Source organism: Argiope bruennichi, chromosome 1 (genome assembly GCF_947563725.1).
Source record: "Argiope bruennichi chromosome 1, qqArgBrue1.1, whole genome shotgun sequence".
NCBI lineage: Eukaryota > Metazoa > Arthropoda > Arachnida > Araneae > Araneidae > Argiope > Argiope bruennichi.
This window is the reverse complement of record NC_079151.1, coordinates 63957052-63975152: the sequence shown is the minus strand read 5'-3', so window position 1 is coordinate 63975152 and position 18101 is coordinate 63957052. Positions and strand designations below refer to the sequence as shown.

Genomic DNA, 18101 nt, shown 5'->3' with positions numbered 1-18101 from the left:
TCTTCTAAATTATTAATTTTCGACTTATGCTCCTGCAAGTAGTGTTCCGGCAAACAAATAGATAACAGGTCGCGAACATTTTTATTCTGTGAGAATTGCCTGCTGATAGGTGAAGCACGTTCCCATGACAAAAGCATCTCGATGTGAGTGGTGTATCTTTCCTCTAAGTAGTTAACCACCAAATTATTTTTGTCATATGTAAATATATTATGTAGAACAAATTAACTTGAGTTATGTCCGTTAATGGTTGATCTAGAATAAAACCAAGTTCCCACTGGGGAATGCGTTAGACCACTGAGTTACAAAGCAGAAAATGCTTTCACTGGCCATAAGGGTAAATTTTCACACTTTAAAATGAGTGGTGAACATTTCCATAGGATTAGTCTAAGGAAAGGATTAATTCAAATATTCTATAAACAGTTTGACAAGATAAATAAAATACAGATGTAAATTTGCTTTTGTATTAAATGAAACTAATATTAAAGAAAGATTTATTAAATAAAAGATGAATTTTAGTATGGTCTATGATTATAATTTGATTATGAATATGAATTTTACATCAAAATTATACATATCTATTTTTTTTTGGATTAAAATTGCCAATGGTTACAGTTTATTTCTTTCTTAATTCTTTGTGCATGCGTACAGAATATAACGCAACAAACAAAATAAATGAAATTTGGTAGGCAGGTTTGAGAACAAAATTGTAGATCTATATTAAAATTTAGATCGAACCAGAAAAGAACCAAAATGCAAACTTCAGTCCATATTATAATACTAAGAAGATGAAGACAAAATGATAGGTAAATATAAGAATCGCACTAGAAGAGGACATTTTCGCTGAGCTAAATATTGTATTTGATCACTTTTTTAAATTGGGTATTATAATTATTTTCTTTTGATTGAAATATCGTTTTCATAAATTTTTTTATTCCATTTCTCATTACAATTAAAAACAATAATAAATTAAACTAAGGAAAAAGAAAGACAAGAAATTCTTTCAACTAAAATCGTCAATTAAATACAGCTAACTCCTAAGACGAAACCGACAGTACCAGATTCTACAGCAATCATTAGTATGCGAAGTAAATGGACAGCATTATTTTCAATTTAGCATACTTAATGAGTTAGAAATTGCTATTATTTTTTAACGGAAGTTTTCTCGCCAAGGAAAAAAAAATTCCATTAAATAAACAAAACATTTTTTTAAATCACTACCACTGAAACACGATAATCCCGTTATTCATTTCTATTTCTATAAAAGAATTTTTTTTAAAAAAAAAAAGCCGAACTAAAAAGAATGAAGTCATTTAACTCTGACTTAATGAAAAATGAATTTTAATTTCTTCAGCGCTGGAAAAAAAAAAAGCACGCCAAGATACATAAAACAAACGCCAAAGCACAGTCTCTCACCGAACTTGCATTATCCGGGTTTTATCGTGATTTATATTAATTGAGGCCATAAATTTAACAGAAGCTAAAAAGAGAAGGAAATAAATGAACTTAAAAAAAAATGCCTCAACGTGAATGCATTATTAATATCGCTGTCATTCTTTACGGGAATTTTCGACAAACAAGTCATCAGGGCTCTGTGGTGTAATAAAAGTTTGTTTTAATTTTCACCATTTTAAAGCAAACTAATTCAACGGATAATAGCAGTAAAGACATACAGCTGGGGAGACAAAAGAAAAAGTAACCTTAGGTGGATAATTGCTATAAATGCAGCTGAAGGAATAATGACAATTTATTGAAGGAAATCCCATTCTTTTGTCATTTCTTTTCCATACAGAACCAACCACCAATTGGCGTTATGGGATTTATTTACTTGAGAATAAAAGTAACCACAATTCTGGAATATATTTATGACGCGGTATTGTGTGAGATAATTATGGGATAAAGTAACTAAGATATATTCTTTTTTCGGTATACTAATAAAGAAATAAAACTAGATTGAACAAAGGTAAATGATAAGAAAGAAACTTATATGCAGTGAAGTCGTAAAAAGAATTCTAGCGCCGAAATTCAATGTACAATTATTCTGAAAATTTAAACAGAGAATTCTAAAGAGTTAATGGTACAAGTATAATTTTTATAGATGGCCAACATTTTATTCAAGGTAATAAAATGTTCCTTTGTACAGTACTAGCAATAGATGACTTCTTTTGGAAAATCTACTACATTTTAATTTCTAATCAGAATCAAAATAAACAGAAAAGGCATTTTTAAGGAACTGAAAAAAATGCTTTAGTCATTTTATGAATAAAACAAGTTAAAAGAAACATTTAACATGTTAAGTGCCGGCGTCCTTGCATAGGGGTAGCGCAACTTCCCCGTGATCTGGGCGTCCCGGGTTCGAATCCCGGCTCGGGCATGATTGTTCTTCATCTGTGAGGTGTGTGAATGTGCCCCCCTGTAAAAAGGGGTTGTGCAAGCGAGTGTGTAAGTTTCATCTTCATATGAGCTAGAAGTCAGACTTCTGCCCTCGGATGCTCAGGGGTCTTTACTCTCAGAAGCTAAGGCACCCCCTTTTCCGTGGTAACACGGACACGACATCATCATCAACAACAACATTTTAAGTGCCATATCATTTACCGGTGACTGATACTAAAGTTTCCGTTGGACCATGTCAGTCAGCGGTGATTGACAGCATACTTTCATTTCGTATTTCGTCAGTCACGGTGACTAATTCTGTACTTTAAGTTCATTGTCATTATTCATATTAGTCATTGTTGAATGATAAAATAATTTTCGTTCAATCTGTGTTAGTCATGATTGACTAACGACATATATTTTTTAAAAAAATTATATTCTCTTAGTAAATTTTAGCATAATCGCAAAATAATGTACCTAAATATAAGAAATCTTACCGTAAAATTGAAAACATTTCTGGACGTCAGAATATAAAAGAAATCTGACATCGCAAGCTAGAAAGAAAATACGTCAAAGCAGATTTGGCGCCTAACGTATTAAAATTTCCCATTCATTCTTCGGCTCAGGGCTGTTAAAACATTTTTCCAAATAGCATTTAAAACATCAAGGAACACTAACAGAAAGTGGGCACATCAATTTTAATTATTTTAAAGTGGTTATAATCATTTCATTCTTCTCTCCCTCCCACACACAATAATTTATCAAATAGATTTCATAGATATTAATGTAACTTCGATAATTCAGAGAGAGAATTCTGTCATTTCATGCCAGAGTATTTCATCAAATTTTAAACTATTTTTCAAAATTTTAAATTGCACTTTTCAGAAGCAAAAATATTTTGTTAAATTAAAAACAACGATTCAGTTGCAGTAAACAAAAACAAAATTATAAATATCAGAGTATACTCGAAGATATTTAGTAACATCCTCCACAATGTTATGAAACATTAGAGCATACTCGTAGGCATTTAGTTCCATGCCACAATATTACTAAATATCAGAACACACGAGTAGGTGTTTATTTACTTCCATGCCACAATGTTACTAAATATCAGAGTAAGCACGTAGATATTTAGTAAAATCCCACAATGTTACTAAATATTAGAGCACACATGTAGATATTTAGTAACATGCCATCAATGTTACTAAATTTTGATATCATCCTTTCCATAATAATACATTATTCAGTTTAAAATGCTACAGGTAAAATGATTTCAAGGAATAGTTAATTTAATGCAATTTCGGCGGCTTAATAATCTGAAAGCAAAAAATAAGCGACAATTCTATCGTATGGAAGCTGCCAAGATTTAGATGTCACCAAAATCCAAGTTGTAAACTATGTTCAACTTTGATAACAATATTATATATATAAGATTTTATCATGTCGCCTGGTTATTCAAAATCTAAAAAGACACTGAAAATATTTATGAGAAAATTTCCAAACCAAATGCGGAAACCATAAGAAAGCGCATCCATCATTTCTGAATGTTTTTAAAAATCGTGTTCTTCAGAGCAGTAAGTGAAATGACAAAGTAAGGAAAATAAAGATTTCTTTATAACATCCATCCTTATGTTAAAAGTAATTCACCGCTGTCATCAACAGTCTAGGGACTACAATGCATGAGAGCTCATCCTTAGACTGCGATGCATGAGTGCTATCAAAAATCAAAAGATTTTCAGACAATCCAAAAAAACGAAGTATGCTCTGCTTAACAGATTTTCATTGAACAAGTTCGCACGAGTTTACATGATTTCTTTCTTTGACGTTTCATGTATCAATCAAATAACCCATAAACATTCATGCTGATTTCCTTATTGATTCAAGGAATTTGAAGATCATTCTAAAAGAACTTCCCTTTTTTCTGAACTTAATGGAATGAATACAAATGAACTGAAACGAAATTCAGTGAATAAAATGCCTAGTCATAAAAAAAAAGAACAAACCTTTGAAATTCGATTCTATATTTCTTTTCCAAAGGCGATATAAGTTATTTGTTTTTATTATTTACAAATAAAATTTTATTATTACATATATTATTATTTCTAGGTAACAACTCTAATCATAACTCAAGAACTGTTTTTTTTAAAGCACTGCAAATAAGATATACTACCAGTTTATACTATACTTTAAATAACGGTAAGTTTTTATTTTTATTTTATAATTTTAGTCAATGAATATGATGCTAAAATGTTACGAAGTATATATTTTTATACAATTCTGTAGATTTTCATATATTAATTTTTTTTTAAATGAGTTCGGATCTTTTTTTTTTTTGGGGGGGGGGGGTGCAAAACTATTAATACAGCTTTGAACTTTATTATTTAAGTCATTTTAGACACTTCAACGACTCATTTGAGGAAGATAGACTAATCAGAAGTCTCTATTTTTTTCAAGACAGACGTTGATTAGCATAAAATATTTATCTCCAACCATTTAGAAATTAATTATTGGACCATGACTATCCTATATTATAATATATATATATATATATATATATATATATATACACACATACAGACAGAGAGAGAGAGAAAGATGACACGCTGTAAACAGCTATATTTCAAATAGTGAAATGTAAATCTGTATCTAGAATTATGTTGAAAAATTAAAAATAATAAAATAACCCTATAGTATGTGGCGTACAAATTAGGGATACACGAAAACAATCTTAGTAACAGCAACGAATGCAAAATATAAAAGATGAAGAATAATACTGTGGTAGTACCCTTAAATAAGGCTGGCTTTACAGTAAATATATATATCTTAAGTAAAATCATTTACTTTCTGCTCTTCCATACGATTCTCTGCAAGTACTATCCCCATTCGCAACTAACTCCAGATCATGTTTTTGAGTGCCAGGCCATTATCGGTTCTCTCTTTCAACTTGGAGCAGCCCCAATCGAAATCCTCCATAGCCATCGGGCTCCAGAACTTGCAGATCTTGTCACCAGGGCTTTTGGAGGACTCTAATCTTTTGCACTAGCACTGTATGCATAGACACGACAACAACAACATACGATTCTGAGTTTTCCTACAGAGTCTGTCAATTTAAACACTTATGATAACAAACCAGGCGTTTTCAGACACAGTCATAGATCTCTGCAGATTCTTCACAATTGTTTTTCATCTCGTCAAGAGTCTAAATACTTGCGAACTATGAAGGTCATCAAATGTAAGAATTGTTAAGCACCAAGTCCTGAATATAAGGCGGATTAGCGAAGTCAAATTTCAGCCCAGAGACTAGAATTTGTTCAGAAATATGCGGCCCCACAACGCGTGCTCCGACATGGATGGTCTTCCGATCTTCTTGAATAATTTTGTAACTTTTCTTCATTTTATTCTCACTCACTGCATTGTTCCTGAACTTCGCATATCTCGCTATGAATATTCGCAGTTTTCATGTCTTTCGCTGTTCATCAGATGGCTGACATGATGACATCCGATGGCTCAATTTCATTCAAAGTTTTAACCTCACAAAGTGAAGCATACAGATTAACACCGTATGAAAATGGTGTCGGATTCTATACGAAAGAAAAAATGCTATTAGCTTGAGCACGCATTCATTCTCACGCCGCACATGAGGAATTTGAAATAGTATTAACAGACGGACTTAACTTAAAAATAATAAGGTACGGAACTACTTCCCTCCAAATTCCTGTAAAAAGTGAAACTTGTGCAAATCTAAATGCTTATTCAGAAAATAACAGTAATAATAAAACTAGGAATACATCGAAACTTAATAACTGATTAACATTTGGAAGTTCTCCGCCCCACCTTCATTGTCTGCTAACCAATTATATTGCGCTATTATGAAAGTCATTTGCGTGTTCCCAGAAAATTTCGCTTCACCAGTGCGTCTGTTTTTTGCTCCCTCGTTTTTTTGAAATTTTTCTTTCGTTCTTTTCGTTTAAAACTATCCAGCAAAATTGCGAAACCTTCCGAAATTTGTCGACACATTTATTTAAAACTTATTTTAAACCAATATTAAATAATTGGTGAGCACGTTGAGTAATTGTTAAAATGCATCATAAGTGAACCTGAAATTATCTAAAAGATTTTGCATTTGTTTTGGCATATAACCGATACTGTTATTTATTTTTTTCAATAATAAAATGTGAAGTTAAAATATACTTTACAAATGGCATTAAATTATTTCGAATCGTTGAACTCTTAAACCTTTAGCACTATAAATTAAAAGGGAGGAATGAGGGCAAAACGATAAAAGGATAAGGGTAATCAAAAATAAAAAAAAGTGTAATCATGCAATACAGAGCAAAGAGAAGGTGAGAACCGCTGATTTATTATTCAACTCCATCTTGTTATATATCGCGATATCATTACTTTTTTTTCTCTACTCTTTTTGAAGCAAAACAGATTCTAAAACTAAACTGGTCCGTTTATTCCCTAATATTCATTAATCATTACTACTCATCATTAATAAATTTAAAACTAAAACAAAAACAAGTCTTCCAACACCAATTACTGGTCTGATTTTTTAAATTTTGCTTTCATATGAAATCTTATGGCCTCTTCATTTAGGATCGTTTGACCCTTTCCCTCCCCCGCATCGTTCTCCTTTTCCATAAAAAAAAAACTGAAAATTACTCTTTTATTCTATAATCGCTTGGGGGGGGGGGAATCACAACAAATAAAACCATAGTTCCGACTTTGAAAATTCACAACGCTTAGATATGTCATCATGAGTCATCATCTATTTTCGAGATATATTACACAATCAAATTTTAACAAAGCCCCCAGCCTCCTCAACTGTGCCGATTTTACCTATTTTTACCGCTACTTTGCGTGCATACGGAACCAACCACAATCAAGTATAATTTAAAATAGTTTTTCTATTTGGTGTGGTAAATTTTTGCTCTTCAGCGTTGATTGGCATGATCAAATTGGTATAATTTATACGGACGATGAATAGTTGATCGCCGAAGGTAGCTAGTTACATATACATATTACTTCTTTTTTGCTTTTAGGATAAGGGGGAAAAACATTATTTACTTTACATCACGTGGGTTTGAACTAGCTGAGACAAAATGAAATTTTCTATATGAAGCAATTTATAATAAGAATAAGTTTAAAAATTGTACCTTTCCCCCCCCCTCGAAATTTCTACCCTCTCAAAACCGGACGTGCCGAATGAGGACGAAAGAGGGCGTCTATAAATCATAACTTACTTCAGCAAGCGGTTGTTTTATTGCCTGCACTCAACTACTGGGGAATTTCGAGCATCATAAATCACTTTACCGAGAACGAATGGTTTGAGTTTACTGAAATTTATGAAGGATAAGAAAAAGATCTCCGAATCCTTTCTTTCCTCTAGATACGAGGACGTTTTAAAATCGAATTGTAAACATCATCAAATGTAGCTGCTTTGTATCAGTAGATGCTTTGCTTATCTGAGTTAAAAGCATTTTAGATATTAGGAAGGAAAAATTGGAGATATATATTAGTTACTAGTCACATTTTGAGACAAGCTGGCAAGCCAGAATTACTGGTTTATTTAGTTAAATCGCTTAAATATGATTTCTTGTCCATGATTCCGCAAATTGTCCGACATTAAAACCATTTTGTTATAACTGTTCATTGAGTTCATGAACCCTTCGAATGAGAACCAATCTCTGATCAATTTATTTATAGTGCTATTAAAACATAAATGTGCAGTTCCTTTTTTTTTTTTTTTCATTTTTGTTTTATAACAATCACACTTTTTTATTCGTCTTGTAAAATACACAGATATTATATAGGATCCTTTTTCTTTAATTTTCAAGAATGGAAAAACAATCACGCGATTAAATATTTGATGAAATATGAAAAACGATTTGAGTTTCAGACAAACAATGTAATCTATTGTTGAAAATTAAGTTAAAAGGGGCGGGGGGGGGGTGCAAAGTCACAAAAAAAATTGGAACAAAATCATCACGACTATTAATTTGGTATCCATAAAAAGAGAATTTTTAAAATTTTGAAACAGTGCAAAGTTTATTTTTGTACAATATTTTCGGAAGTTATTGCGGAAAACTGTGCAAAATCAACACAATTTTAATTAACTTATTTCTAATTAAGATTTCAGAAGAAGAAAAAAATCACTTTGAAGTGAACACTTTCGTGTTCCGGTATACGCATCAGACTAATTTGGTACCCGGTCAAGACTGTAGAGCGACAGCGCACGTTCACACAAATTCCCTTTTATTATTAGTACAGATAACGCGCGTGATACAGCCACTTAAATTCATAATATCAAAACTGAAAGCGATATTACTCAAAGTAGAAGAGTGAAAGGATATATATATATATATTGCAAGATAACGATATAGAAAAAATTCAGATCCTTACATAGAAATTCGGAATTCTTCAAAATGAGAAGCATGATTTGTGCCACAGAAATCACGCTGATAAAAAATATGAAATTTATCAAAGCACCAAAAAACAACGCTCTACTTTGTAAAATTACTCGAAGCATGGATAAATATAAGGGTACTAGATAAATTCTTGCGTGATTACATCGTATGTTTAAACATAACTGCTGCTGATTCACATGAAGACAATAAACTAAAGAAAATGGACTTATAATGGTTGAATTGTAACACGAGCAATAATTAATTTTTTCTTTTCAGTAAATTTCAATATGATTATATTTCATTTTTTTAGTGTTAATTTTATAGGAAATGAAAGGATTTATAGAATTACCCTCTTATTAGATAATTCTTGACAATATTATGCTGTGTAAAAAACTTTAAAATAAATTTGATTTGAACTTTAGAATTTTTATATTTGTTTAGTATCGATAACAAATTTTGAATACAAGCATAACACAGGCTTGGAATAAAAAATATTAAGCTTCGTAAATTAATGAATTCTGCCCAATATAAACTCCGAAAAATAAAATAAGTAAAATTAATTAACAAATAAATTGAATAAACTCAAACAAAAATGCGTATGATTAAAAATATTGTATTGTCCCATTAAAGAAATTAGTCAATCTAAAGAAGACAAAATTCGATTCCAGAAACGCCGAAACCCGCTTTTCGCCTGTCACGCCTGTAAAACATAACAAGGTTATTAAAAAGTAGCCAACAGACCCTATTTCTGGGCCATTCTCTTTTTAATTACACGTCACATTCATTTAAAGAGACCGATCAGCGATGATGGTTACATTAACAAGCTAAGGTAGCATTGTTATGCCACCAGGGAAAATCGAAAATCTGCATTCTCATATATGGTAACTCCTAATGTTTCCTCGTTTTTCTCTTTCTTACTTTTTAAAATACAACAAACGAAGTATGTGATCTTATGACTCCAATTGTAGTTCTATTTCAAATTTTAATTTCAATCGGTCATACGGGGCGACGACAAAAACACACATTTAATTTTCTGGTGCTACTGTATTAACCACATCACAGCGATTAATCGCCAAATAAACCCTAGATGATACAGTGTTCGCCACTGGCATATGATTAAAAATAAACAAAAAGTACAATTCTCACATGCAGGACATTGAAAATAAATACTCAAATTGTTCACGGTCTAGCCCAATATCAAAATTTTACAAGTGAGTGCGGAAACAACATGAGAAACACTGAGAGAGAACGTTTTGGAATTGCCTCATTTGGTTTCACACAGCAACTCTAGAACTATTTTCAGACGAGCTTTGTATTTTGAATCGCGGTTAGATGAAAAGGATGACGCCTGAGTTGGTACTTCTACATGCTTCAAACTTCTGCATCACACAAGCGGAAGTATATTGTCTCCAAGAAAGATGTAACACATAATTCAACAAAAAAGAATGTACATTTATTTACCGTTCCAAAATCAGGTCTAGAAATATAAGAGAATACTGGCTCAAAACGTTTCACACCATTATTCATTATTATTTCTCTACTTTTTTTTCTTCTGTTTCAAGGCATTGTATTTATAAAAAGCCCGTGCAAAATTTTAAAACATGAATTAATAAACAGTAGAATCAAAATTTCTTATTTTTTTGTCATAGAAAATAAAGAGAATAAAAATGTGAAGCATCAACTTTGCACCCTATTTTATGTAATATGGAAACGTGCACGAGGATGAAATTCGTACATAGAATGGTTGATTCATTTTGTTTCTGTAGGAAAATAGTTCGCCGCCGGAAATATTACATAAACCCTATTGAATAAAGGGATGATATATTTTTCTTTTCTACCATCCTTTCTCCAACAACTACTGAAAAATCAAACATTAGGGGAAAAGATAGCAAAATGGCAACTGCTAACGCCTTTTGCGACACGTTTCCAGAAAGTAAATCTATAGTAAACCACCACAAAAGAACCGGCTTCAATGAGGTACTGAACACAGGAACAAAGCAAAGCAAAGGCAGATTTCAGAAAAAGCAAATTTTACGCAGGCGGTTAACCCTCAACCCAGAAACAGAAGTGAGAGTGCGAAAGGGGGCTTGGAGGAAAGTACAGAGGGATCTCATCGAACTGAGAAGTATTCCTGTCGAGAAAAGAGCTGAATGTGAATTTTTTTTTCCCTTCTCTTCCCAACAAAGAAAAGTGGGGTGGTAAGAAAAGACGCAGCTGGGTGAGAGCGCGCGGGATGAAGGCGCCATTTGTTAAGGAGTCGGGGGTTCCGCGCCAGAGATCGCAGTTAATACCTTAAAGGCCCCCACGTGGCTTTTTCGACAACACAAAGCCATATTTTCACGGAGACATCGCTCTTCATTTATCCAGCCGATTGCCCGCCCGCGAGCATCTCGATAACAGCTCCACCCCCTTCCAAACCACATGCAGATAGGATTTCTTTCCAGAAAATGGGAAAACGATATCCATTGCTCTTGGTGGTGTGGATAAAAAGGAGCTAGAGCACAACGGAACATAGCCCCCTAGCAATAATCAATACACACTTTTAATCACATATGAAAATTTAAAATTATTTAGAGTTGTTTGTGATTATATAAATATAACAAATAAAACTAAGTGGAGTTGGAAAACCGAGACGCTTACTTCATTTATTTTCTCAATAACTGTATACAAATAGTTAAGATAAACATCTTAACTTAAAGAGTTACAATCAAATTGATTGGATAAGGATGTCCACACGAAAATATACAAAAGAAATCAAGGTCACTTTGCGCAGAATTTTTAGTATCGAAATTTTAACATAAATCAACAAGCTCCAAACTAATCAATTTTCCAAGCCTTTTTCCTTCGTGGGTTCCATACCAGATATAATAAAGCAAAACAAAAAATATCTTTGATGTGATATACTGAGATAATCCACCAACAGGACAAAAACATTTAAAGAATCAACAAACTATTTTTAAAAAAATACTTTTTATCACTTATTTCATTATTACAGGTAATGATAAATTTTTTCGACTCAAAGTAAGGTAAATGATATATTTTCCCCCTTTCTGAGGAGAAAAAAGTTTTACTTACTCAAATTAACAAAACGGCTCTTCAACACCGTCTCAGACCTTAAGATTTAAAATTTTATCATAACTAACGTAAAAGATTAAAAAATAAAAAGAAAATTCAACATTCTTGAGATTTTTATGGCCATAAAAAGGTTCGAACACCAAAGAACATTTATTCGTATACACCAGATTTAAAGAAAAAATAAACATTAATTTAGCTTTTCAATGTGAAAATTGAATATACCCTTCGAAAATATATTTATTTTCAGAATTCAGCAATGCTTTGAAATTTAATAAAACCTACCTTTCATGACGTTCTGCACTGCTTTAGTTGCTTAACTTTCCAATGACCAATTTTTAAAGTCACAATTTAGGTATAAAATTTAGGAAATAAATCTAAATACTTCTGGAACGGAGCTATTTGCTTTTAAATACAACGCTATTACAACTATAAGAGAAAAACATACAAGTATATGAAAATGCGAGATAAAACAGAAAATAGGCTAAATTCCAACCCGTTTGAAAAGTTTGTTTGTTTCTTATGGCACTTGCCACTGACAAGCCCGCTGTTACGAAGACAGCGATTTAAGCCTGAGGGGGACGTCTCTTATTTTTTATAGCAGCGCCAACTAGGGCCAAGAGTACGACTTTGCCACTCACGCATCATTCATTCGCTTGCACAACCCCTTTTTACAGGAGGGCACATTCACACATCTCACAGATAGAACAACAGAAGAACAACCATGCCCAAACCGGGACTCGAACCCGGGACGCCCAGATCCGGGGAAGACGCGCTACCCCTATGCCAGGACGCCGGCCGTTTGAAAAGTAAGATACGCAACTAAAAGAATAAATAGTTTCCACAAATAACAAGATCTTGAATTTCATTATTAAAACAGACGTTTTGTCTTTATCTGAATATTATATACAGAAAGAACAAAACACTATGTTGTAACTTCGTTCCTGTGGCCATTTATAACCGTAGAATAACATCAGGTTTTTTTTTAACCATTCCAACCATCAGGGATGGATTGCTAAATAGTCACAGCTGACCTCTGACTAGGGCCTTGAGGAAGACTTTGAGATCTTTTGGGAAAGCTTTAGAGTAAATTAATGTTGTATTTTTATTGAATTCACAAAGACCGTGCATTCGATGGTATAATTAGTTTAAATGTCCGAATATTATTCTAGCAACATTCTTAATTAATAACCTTTTTGTAAGCTTCTAATTACTTTGCTTTATAATTCCAAAACAAAAAAATGTCCGATTCAATAATTAAATAATATTTAGAATGGATTAATAAATTCTCCCCCTTTCTTTTGATGTTCTAAGTTAATTTTAAATTTTAATTCTGCATTTTTTTAAGTATGAAAGATACGATATGATAAGATATTCTAGATCAATAGATTATATTCTAGTGATCTAGAATATAATCCTTTACTATATCGGTTTTTGAAAATTTACTATTTAAAACGCTTTTAAAATATCTTATTTTGAAAGTCAAACAGGGGAAAGCTGGACGCCCGAAGCGTACATTGTCCAAGGGCTCCTAGATGGTATAATCAGGCTTTGCAAATCATTGAAGAATTTGATGGGCTCGACAGCTGAAACCTGTTTAAATCAAAGTTATTTGCAAGTATTTACATTATATTAAATAGTGTTGAAAATTTCTTTTAAAACATAATTTGATTACGTTTTCTTTTGCCTTTATGAGTAAACATCAACAAATAAATAATAATTATAGAAATATACTTATTTTGACATCACAATGTTTAATATATTTCCATTTCCTTTTAAAACTGCGTTATAAATTATAATACCGATACAATTAACATAAAACAAAATGATCTTTATATAATCAGTCCCTCTAAGGCATCCAAACAAATCTGACAATGTATTAATTCTGACCACTAATGAAAATTCATATCAATGTCAATATTTTGACAATTTCAATTTATATTGAACAAGACTGCACAGAAGAGCCAGTTTACAGTAAAACCATTCACAGTCGGAAAGTATTAAATACATCTTTTACTTCAGAATCCAATAAGGAAAAAAAATCCAAATTCAAAGCTTACTTAATTAGATACGCAATTGACGTCTGGCGAAACCTACCACTTCCCTTTCACATGTATCAAATCATTAGTATAATTAACACAAGGTTCAATCATTCGTTGTAATTTAGAGCTAATATCCGACGTCACAACACAAATTATGAGTTCCTTCACATATCTCATTCACCATCTTTGAAGAGTTGACTCACGGGACAAGCGCGCCTATGTATCACCAGCAGAATTAATTGACGATCAAGTCAGCACTAGTTCACAATGTATCTTTATTTGTAACAAGTCTATTGTATTAAAATGATATTCATTTTTAAACGCTTTTATTTAAATTGTTTTACGTTTGTAAAGATGGAGTTTTGAGGTCCATTTTTCTTTAATTCCTGATACACTAGGTTCAGAATATAGTTTGACAAACTAAATATAATTTTGAATAATATTGTTTGCCATGAAATTGTACTACTGAATTATTTTCAAGACATAATTATTATTTAATTGATAATATAATTAAAATTTTTATTCAATTTCAAAGGCATTAATTCGTCAAAAGACAGAAAAACTGATAATAGGATTGTCAAATATTTATAAAGAATTATGAACATTAGGCAATTCCCAAGATAAAAGATAGAAATAATAATAAAAAAAAGTTCAAAGATGTTTATAAACATTCTTTTATCAGTATACTAGCCGCATTTGGCGACCAGCCGGTTCGCCAATCTTAATGTTCGTTAAAATTTTAATAATTAAATATTTTATACAATTCCTACTTTAATAGCTTCTTCATCAAAATATTTTAAAACTTCAAATTTTGATAGTCATATAATTCACTCATAATATTATAAAGGCCTTCAGTCATAACGTAATATGTACCTCTCTAATTTTCTGTTAGGTCCCGTAGAATTTATACTTTAAATTAAAGTGGAAAAGATTAATCTGCAATTAATATAATAATATTTTTTACTGAAACAAAGTATTTTTTAGTAATATGATTACTGAAAACAGTTTCTGAGCGTTTAAACTTTATGGGCACTAAAGAATATCTTTGTTAATTTATATAATATTTCAAGAATTTGTCAACAAAATGTTCTCAGATTCATCATGACCAGATCGATTCATTAACAATATTTAATTTTAAATGCATAAAACACTAAGAACATTAAACGAATCGTTTAAAATAATCGGTTGAAAACAGGTTTAAAAAAACTACTTAAAAAACGATGTACTTAAAACTATAAGCATATACAAAAAATATATAACTAACATAAATACAATTTAATTACAAAAGCGTGCAACTAACCTAAAAATAATTTAAATCAAGAATCATCCATTGATAATATTGTCAACAATCAGAACACAATGCGCATGCGTGAATTTTCAACGCCAGTTACGGTAACGCAAATGCGTGAATTTTTCTACGCCAGTTGGGGTAACGCTATGCAGATTATACATTTTTAATTTCCTTTATTCTATTTTATTTTAATTCAAAAGTACTTCAGATTGAATCTGAAAGATCGATTCATTAACAATGTTTCATTTTAAATGCATCAAACATTAAAAAAATAAACAGAATCGTTTGAAATAATCGGCCGAAAAATCTTAAGACTAGCCTCATTAGAGTGGGGGAAAAAACTGAAGCCTTAGTCATTTGGCGGTGGGGAGAATGAAAAGATGTTTTTGGCGGGAAAGTTAGTTTTTAATTAATAATTAAAATTCTAATTAAAAATTCAAATAAAGGGACCCCAGGTGCACATTCCCGACCTCCAAGGTATACATGTACCAAATTTGGTAGCTGTAGGTCAAACGGTCTGGCCTGTAGAGCGGTAACACACACACACACACACACACACACACATAGAGCTTTTATATAAGTATTGATTAAAAAGTAGAATATTCTTAAATAAAATTTTGGAAGTCAATATAAAATTGCGGGAACCTGTGATTCATGTATCATCATTACGAAAAACTTTTCTTGAAAAATTCATTAAATAAAAAAAAAATACCTTTAATGGGTTTAAAATTCAAAGTCTTTAAGAAATATTTTACTCATATTTGAATTTTAAAATTATTTTATTCTCGTTGGTATACGAATAAAAGTATTTTTTTTTTCAAAAGTTTCTGTAATTTTATATTTGAACACCGTTTAAATTGTATACAAATTTAAATGTAAAGTTAATTTAAATTTACATTTTAACCAATAGTTCTTGCTGTTATTATTATTATTATTTACTTACCTTTCAAGTAAAGAACTGAAATCACTCTACTCTTATCAAGTCAAACAAACGGAAGGCAATGATCTGCAAGAAAAAATATAGGTTACTCGTACTTCCTTTATACGACATATTAGAAACTAATTTAAAGAAAGAAACGATGTATAAATTTAATATTAAAAAGCATGCAGAGTATACGTTTAACAGATGAAACATTTAAGCTGCAAGAGAACAAAAGTACCCAATCTCAGAAAAATATAATAATTTTATTACTTGCATTATTTTTCAAATATTGCAACAATAAGAAAAATTTTAAAATCATAGCTAAAAACCAATGTTCCTTTGTTCCGCTTGCATGCATTTGCATCTCTCTTACTCATCAGTATTTGACACTTTTTATTAGTCTTTCGTTCCGCTATGATCTTTCACTCATTTACTTGGAAACGTAGCTATTTGCTACAGAACTGAGCGCCATGAGATGTTTCAAGATTTAGCTCAGTAATATTTTTTTAACGCCGGTTTTATATAAGTTATCTGTTATTTGTTATACACTTTTTCAAGACTCAAAATCGTTTTTTTTTCCAACTAAATTAGATGCACTGTTTATATTTTCTCTTATGCAAATTCCATAGCTATGATGTCATGACCAATAAGACTTGAGTGGATGAGTAGCAGTGGAGGAAGAAGCAATAAATAATGTTATTTTTATAATTTTATTTTACTAACTTATTTCAAGTTGAAACAATGATTTTATGACAGATGACATAGCCATTTTTATACCAATAGTGAGCAATCACTGAATCCCCCTTTCCAACATTATAAATTTTGTTGAATACTATACCCGTGAAAAGCAGATTATTATTATTTTGTAAGGAATATAAAGGATTCATTAACTGAAAATTTCAAACACATAAAAAAGAAGATTTTGAATCTTTAGTATGTGTAAAACCTTAGTCTATTGTAATTACTTTCCTATAAATATAAACGATATTAAAACGTCTAAACCCATTTATATTTTCAAAATCCTTCTTATGGCATAAAAAATAATATTTTTGATAAGATTTTGATATTTTTTCAGTTTTTTTTCCTCTTCTCGCTATTTTGTATTATAAAAAGATTTTTAAGTTTAACTGTCTTTGAATCTGCGTTCGATCCTTCGAAAATTTTCCGACTTTCATACGGGGCTTATGCACATTAAATTCGATAAGTATCACGAATGCTCTCATTGGTAGATAACCTTGGAGAAGTATTTTGGTTCAAGCACAATGTGGCTAAGATTAAAATTATAAATGAGGTCTACTTCATAATAGTCTTCTTGCAATTTCCAAACAGGATATTAGATTAAATATATTAAATCAAACTGACGACCTAACCTCAAATACAAGATGAATAAGAACATGGAATGAATAGGATGAATAATAAGAAATTAATGAATAATTCCGAAATGAATGTATCATATAGAATTAACAAATTTCAAAAGCCATACAGTAAGAAAAAAAATTAAATTCACGATTTTTAAAAATTCTCCATTCTTATTTAATAATTAAAAATTATATGTTACCGTTATTAAAGTGTATAATTCGGGCATTTCATGAAATAACAAGTCAAATCAGTTAAAGTATATAACAAATAAAAAAAATTATACTTTACCTAGTTATTCTATAAAATAACTAACGACAGACCGTTAAAGTGAAAAATAAACAATTTCAAAGTTATTTTATAAATTAATTGACCATAAATAGCTAAAATCTCTCGAAAAATACATTTTATCCCTATTGCGGATGATTAATGGATAAATAATAAGGAAAAGCGGAATTTATTATACTATAATATTATAATGTAAGCGTAATTTTTTGAAGCAGATGGAAGTTCGACGATACGGAAGACACTTTGCATTTTTTAAGTTCATTTTATTCTCTTTAATCCATAACGGGAAGGCATAATTATTTACAAGCAGGAGCGACGAGCTCACACACAACACAGAGCGAAAAAAATTG

At 31.1% G+C, this 18101-nt stretch overlaps 1 protein-coding gene across 4 annotated transcripts in view; it reads right to left on the bottom strand.

Annotated features, from left to right (window-relative positions):
• The window catches only part of LOC129965557 (xylosyl- and glucuronyltransferase LARGE1-like), a 281900-nt gene that overhangs the window by 166712 nt on the left and 97087 nt on the right, over window positions 1-18101 (bottom strand). For all 4 annotated transcript variants that reach the window (XM_056079575.1, XM_056079556.1, XM_056079565.1 and 1 more), the window contains one exon: window positions 16129-16191. The gene's annotated coding sequence lies outside the window, so the exon portion shown is untranslated. The remainder of the gene's footprint in view (window positions 1-16128; window positions 16192-18101) is intronic.